Raw genomic sequence first — 6,999 nt, forward strand, 5'->3', positions numbered from 1 at the left:
TGCATTCCCACCAACAGTGTAGGAGGGTTTTAAATTATAATTTATTATACCATTCTCCTCCCTTTTAATAATTAAGCAACTTTTTTCCTGTTTTTTAGTTGATAACCTCGAAATTATAAAATGCATCCTTGACTCACCAAAGTCTAACATTTATTCTCTTCCTGGACAAAACTTCATCTCCCCTTTAACTTCACCTTCTGATTTATGTGCCCTTTTTTGGCCATTATTTTAATTTCATGTATGTTTTAAACATAGGAGACATAATTGTTACTGTTTTATACATCAATATGCATTTACACTTACCTATGTTTTTACAATTTTCTTTGCTCATAGTTGCAATGCTATATGATATCATATAAAGACTAATAACGTAGACAATGATTAAATGTTAATATTTCCTTTGTTCTTATTCATAATGATGATATGATACCATTATAAAGACTAGGGTAACAGGGAAAATTATGTAACACACATTTGCTGTCTGCTAGGGAACTCTCGTAGGTCTTCTCAGGACTGCTATGTTGTACAACTCTGGGAAACAGTGCTCATGAAAAATACGTGAGAATAACACCCCTGGAGTTTCTGTAAATCACGCTCCCTGGACTCATGCCCTAACTGAAGACACAGGGATACAAAAATGTACTAAGTTATTACAACTATGTTTAAGAGAATTTCCTAAATCCAGGTTAAAATCCTGAAGGGAAAAATAACAATGTGCTAACCATGTTGTGTTGAAGTAGTAAGTATAGGTGGTTTCCTTTATACTTTTTTCCTCCTTTCCAAAACTTCTTCACTAAACATGAAAAGCATAAGTTACTAACTTCTCCCCTGTGCCTCTAAGTCAGGTCATACCAAAGTCCTCACAGACAGGAAGACAGGCAGGGGTGGATAAAGGTCTCTTAAATTGTTTCACATTCTCTTCATCTACCTCCTTATTGCAAATAATTCTTCCTTAAATTCATTTTTTCTCTGAAATCTAGTATCTATGAGTTGTATGGGATCTTGAAAGTCATCTATTTGAATCACCCAATTACTGCTTGAGTTATCTTCTCATTATTACTTCCAAAGTGTTGGCTAGCTCCTTTTTACTAAAATACAGTCTGTGAAGAGGCAACATCACCATCACCTGGGGCATTTTTAGAAATGCAGAACCTCAGGGCTTACCCCAAGTCTTCTGAAATAGAACCAGCTTTCTAACAAGACACCCACGTAATGCATATGCACATTCAAGTATGAGAAGCCCTGGTCTACCCCAGGCACTTCCAGTAATGGCGAATTCCCTGCCTCCCAAGGCAATCCATTTCCACATTTGAGCATCTCTCAGTATTAGAAAGATCTTCACTATACTGAACCTCCAAATTCCAATCTTGGTTTAAACCCGAAGGACTCTACAGGACAAATCTAGTTCTTTTTCTGCATGACAATCCATCAAATATATAAAGAGAAAGATCATGTCCCACCTTGAATCTTCTTTCCTCCAGTAAACGTTTTCAATTCCTTACCTTTTCCGTCAGAGGACGAGATTCTGAGCTTTCTCATGTTAAAACCCATGTTTAGTTTCTAGTCTTGCTCTATATCCAGGAGAAGTGGGGAGTAGCAATATCCTACACTGGTGTCCCTGAAGTGTGTTGAAAGGATGACTTCCCTGCCATAAGTCTTGTTACCTCTATTTAATGGGGATGTGGTCTCAATTTACCCCTACATTGACTTCGTCTTGGTAGTATGGATTGTAAGTCATTTAAAGTAACATCAACTGATTTTTTAAAAATGTGCCCAGTACTATTTTTGTGGGGAATGTGAAGAAATACAGGAATAATTAGTCTGTTTGAAAAAAACAACATGTAAATATATCAGAGTGCTTTAAATATCGCACAGTTAAGTGCCATCATGTATGAATTAGACTTTAAATATCTGGGGTATTTAGGTCATTATAAGTTGGGGTAAGCAAAGAAGAGTAGCATGCTGGGAAGAGCATGCACTTTAAGCTGAGAGGCCTCGTGAGACCCTTAGCTTTGATATATCATATAAAGACTAATAATGTGGACAATGATTAAATGCACATAGGAAAATATTAAGTCTTTCCGAGCCTTAGCTTCTCCATCTGTGAAATGTAACAACGGGATTTAACATGCAGAGTCGATGTGAGACAAATGGGCACTTGTGGAAAACATTGTATGTATGCTTATTATTATGCTTATTATATTATTAAGTTCAGTACTTGGGCAGGAAAGAGAAGTCACAGGAAACCCTGTCAGAGTCAGGAATAGCAGGAACAGCAGTGTGGGATGGGATGAACTCGGTGACAGGAGTGAGACAAATGTTATGAAGATCCCGCTCCCTTCAACTGCGCTGGTGACAGCCCCACCAGTCCTGGTTCACCATCAGGAAGACTTACAACATCTGGGAAGGGCTGATGGTGCAGTGGGCTGCCTCTCGAGGCTGTGAGCTCCACGATGCCACTGGGGGAGTCCAAGCAAAACCCTGAGAACTGAATTCTGGGGAATTTGCAGGAGCATTTCCACCTGGGAAGGAGGCTGGACCAGTTGACTCTGAGGGGCTCTCTAGCTCAAAGCTTCTGGATCTTGTGCTTCTCCGTGGGGAGAATCAGATGGAAACAACTCTGCTCAGCTGATTTCCTCTTTCTTTGCTTCTCTTGTAGTCTGCTCAGAAGAAACCTGATCCCCTGCCAGCTCAGGACCCCTGCACCACCATTTACGTTGCTGCCACAGAACCTGTCCCAGAGCCTGTCCAGGTGAGGCATCTCTCTGAGCTTCTTCTCTGCAGGGAGGGAAGAGGTGGTGGAGGGGATGGTGGGACCTGGGTAGAGCCGAAATAAAGCAGTCCTGAAGTGGAGAAGGCAAGCCCTAGAAAGTGGGTCTCAAGGATCCTCCATGGTCTTGGCTGCAGGACTTCCGGGAGACCCCTCCTGGCTGCTCACATGGGAATACAGCTCTTTCTCTGTTCACTAGTGTTTCTCTGAGAGCTGTCCAAAGACCACATCAGAATCCGCTGGCATATTTGCTAAAAATAAAGATTCCTGGAGCTTTCTCTTAGGATTCTGTTCAGTCAGAAGGTCCATGGTGAGCAACCAGACATTTATCCATTAAAAAAACAGCCTCCCCAAGTGGTCCCAGAGCATGTTTACATTTGGGATTTGCATCTTGAGTCCAAGAGCTCCTGAGTCCAGCTGCATAATAGAATCGCAGGACAACTTTGTAAAAAGGCTCATGCGGGGGCTCCATCCAGCCCAGTTTCATCAGAATGTCTAGGACTGGAGCTGTGCCTGGCATGAGCCCAGAAGAGAATATGGTGTGCAGCCCAGACTAAGCCTTGCTATCTACCCCCACTGCAAGATCAGCATGGATCAAGTTTACTTGATAGGAATTATTTCTTTTCCTAAATGGACAGAAATAAATTCTGGGCTGAAATCTTGGCTTCAGTGGGGTTCTATTAAATAAAGCATTTTATGAGATAATTGAGGATCAAAAGGCCACAGAAATGCCTACATTGACTCCTCTGCCTCAAAGCTCTTACTGGACTCACACCCGGAGATGCCTGGGACGATGCCCTGTCTGCATCTGGAGGTCTATTCTCAGAACACTGTCCTACTCAATGGGGAAGTAAATACATGAATCTGATTTTAAAAAGCTTTAAGAAATAATGTAGATTTTTAGTGACGTTTTCTTCATCAAAAACAGTCTGTTGTATTTCATATTTTACAGCAAAACTTCCTGAATTCCTCCATTCCTGTCTTTCTCTGACTCTTGAATCTACTCTACCTAGCAGACGTCTTTGCCTGCAGTCCTGTCTTTCCTCCCTCATCTCTGCTCCAGTTCTTCCTTCTCTCTTTGGGTCTCACTATCCCTTTCTAAAGCTCCGTCAATTAGAATTCTCTTGGCTTCCCCAACTCTGCCCCATGCCCAACAGCAAAGCAAATGGTTTTCCTTCTAAGGCAAGGTCAGGGCAGAGAGCGAAGAGAGACATCTCCTGGGTCTCCCCAGTGGTGATGGGGTGCACACACCTGGAAGGGAGCTGGAGCCCTGAGGTGCCGCTCCCAGCAAGTCACTGCGCCACCTGGTATCTGAGGCTCTTTCCTTTTACTAAGCAGCGCGCTTTCCATTTGTAGCCTGTGAAGCTGGTGCCTCTACTCACAGACTTCTGTTTTGTCCCCAGGAACCAAATTCCATCACAGTCTACGCCAGTGTGACACTTCCAGAGAGCTGACACCACAGACTCAGTGAAGGGACTTTCTGAGGGAATATAGAGGGGCTACAGTAAACACTGAACTTGGCTCCATGTCCCAAGCTCCCATGACACTCTGCACATCTGTACTCTGCTCAGATCAACTCCTCGGTGATGCTTCTTCCACAGCCACCTGTGGGATGGACAAGGGACTGAGGCTTTCCGAGCACTCAGCCTGCTCCTCAGAGCCCAGGCCTGGAAGAGAGAACTATAGGTACAGCTTTCCAGCTTTGTGGTATAGCAGACGGAATGAGTCATGTGGGTCCAGTGAGCCCAGACCTCCAGCTGTCTTGCTCCGTGCTGGGACTGGACAAGAAGAGCTGAAGGCAGGAAGCTGCGACACCTAGTACCTCTCTCAGACAGCTGACGTCTGCAACGTCTTACGTCTTGGCTGCCTGTGCTTGGTCCTGGGAGCTGACCCTGCTCCACACAGACCTGATCGAGGCTCTGCGCCTCACTTTCTCTCTCTGGACGGGCAGTGAAGGGTGAACTCCTTATTATATGTAGAACACTCTGAGATTATTCTCTGAAAGAAGCTAATAGAGTCAGTATTTTATTTGCAAAACCCAGAAGCTGAAGGGTCAATAAACTGACAACATAACTGTGAAATCTCTGAGCTTTGACTAATGGAAGGAAAATCACCTGAGATTCTCAAAAAATTATAGAATATTTAAGTTCAATATTATATATCATATATATACTTACATATGTAATGTTTAAGTATAAGAATACTTAAAAGTATTCCATGCAGATGGCATTAGGTTTAAAGAAACATGGCAAGCGTCTGGTGGCGCCATCACAGAGGAAGTCGGCATAAGCAGAACTTGTCCCAGGCTGATCTCTCACTTCTCAAAAAGATCTTTAAATCCCTACTTCTCTGTTGACTCCATTGAGCAACGCCTGTGGATCCTCAGCTAAGATGCTCTCGCTGTGTCCTGAACCCGTTTACATCCATGGCCTCACGACATCTGGGTCTTTACCAGGCACCTGCACTCCCCTTCTCACACTAAATGTATCCTGACGTAGAAAATTAACAATATTGTAACCCAACAGCTTCAAATAATTGCATGCTGAATAACTTAAATTGCAGGCTGCAGACAGAAAGAGCCTCTTCTAGCAAAGTCCTATTTTCTTCCTATTCTCTGCTCTCAGGCAGGCCTGCTTCAATTTAAGCTCTTAGTTCAGTTGGTTAAATAGGTTCTTGGAAGACCTTGGTGAACACTGGTTCAGAAATCACCAGGCATCTCCCAACCGTATAACGAGGGTAGCGACTTTCCAGTGCAAGGATGCTGGGCACCTGCTGCGCTGCTCTTGTCCTCCTGGAACTAGACCCCGACTCTTCCTCCCCCGCCCTGCCTCCGCTGGACTTGGAAACTCAACGTCGCTGGCCTGCTGTCTGCACCAAAGGGATCTCTCCAGCGTCCCTTCATCTCTTCCGTTCTAGTTTCTAACTCAGAGTCTGGGACTGAGGGGCCAGTGTTAGGTCATGCAACCATGTTCCGCCTCCAAGGGAGGCTGGGAACTGAATATCTGACATGTTCCACTTTCACAGTGGTTGGTGAGTTCTGCCTCTTACAAGTTAGGGAATTCCGCAAACACAAGCAAGTGAGATTCAACGCTGAGCAGGCAAAAAAGAAAAAAAAAACAAAAAACCAAAGTCCACTACACCGCCCTCGTATAAACGTAGGCTCATTAGCTGTCTGTTCTCAAAAACTGAGGAAGCTTCTATCAAGGATTTGTAAACCCTGGGGTTATGAGCACTCAGTCCCTTACTACAACTCAGAGTGTTCTAGCAGGTCAGTTCTCAACACTTGGGTTTTTTCTGTGGCCGAATTCTACCCGATGGAAGGAAGGAAAGAAAGGGGGAAAGAAGAAGCTCTCTCCTCAAAATTCCTTGACCGAGGCTCAAGGCCTCACTGAGGAGGATGGCTGTGTCTTGTGGACTTTCAGGCTGTCCTTCAAATGACATTTAGATGTCAGGTTCTGCACCATCAGGCTCCAGGTTCAAGTGGGAAAGCGCACACGCCTCAGCTCACACCCTTCCCCCGGGGCACGGCTGGTGGGGCTGGAGCTTTCCTTTCCCTCAGCAGCGGTAGGTTGAATTCATCTGTAATTAACCTAACCCTTCAATCAAACTGCTACTTTAGAGTCTAATTTCCCTGTGTTTCTTTTCTAATGTTTTCTTTTGACTGAGCATATCTGAATTCTAGAGAACTGAAGAGGAACAGACCATTCTCGGTTTTAAGGGTCTGGGCTCCAAAATGCAACTGGGTGTAGTCCCAAGCCTCTTGAGGACACTTAACTCTGCTCCTACAAACCGATGTGATTGGTGAACGGTGCACAGGCAGGCTGAAGAACCACTGATGACCCTAAGTTACGTCTCTTCCTGGGTTTTTGTTTCTACCTCCTGGAAATGAATAAAATTCGGACAGTCCATCCAGGAATTTGCCCTTTTGTCTTGTGCTACCTGGAAGGCTCATAACATAGCAATACAGCAAGACACGTTCCACAGCCTCGTGTTTCTGCAGCTATGAAACGCTGAGGTTGGGGCGTCTGGGTGGCTCAGTCGTTAAGCGTCTGCCTTCGGCTCAGGTCATGATCCCAGGGTCCTGGGATCGAGTCCCGCGTCGGGCTCCCTGCTTGGCAGGAAGCCTGCTTCTCCCTCTCCCACTCCCCCTGCTTGTGTTCCCTCTCTCGCTGTGTCTCTGTCTGTCAAATAAATAAATAAAATCTTTTAAAAAAAAAAATCTTAAAAAA

The 6,999-nt window shown here is 44.5% G+C and overlaps 1 long non-coding RNA gene across 1 annotated transcript; it reads left to right on the top strand.

The window, feature by feature from the left end:
* Positions 1 to 14: 14 nt before the first annotated feature.
* Positions 15 to 6,686, top strand: LOC145718139 (uncharacterized). The gene is made up of 2 exons (XR_014141603.1): positions 15 to 2,752; positions 4,174 to 6,686. It is a non-coding gene; the product is annotated as an uncharacterized LOC145718139 (long non-coding RNA).
* The last annotated feature ends 313 nt before the right edge of the window (positions 6,687 to 6,999 follow it).

Source organism: Leptonychotes weddellii, unplaced genomic scaffold, assembly GCF_054177405.1.
Source record: "Leptonychotes weddellii isolate Sample4059 unplaced genomic scaffold, ASM5417740v2 HiC_scaffold_11134, whole genome shotgun sequence".
Lineage (NCBI taxonomy): Eukaryota > Metazoa > Chordata > Mammalia > Carnivora > Phocidae > Leptonychotes > Leptonychotes weddellii.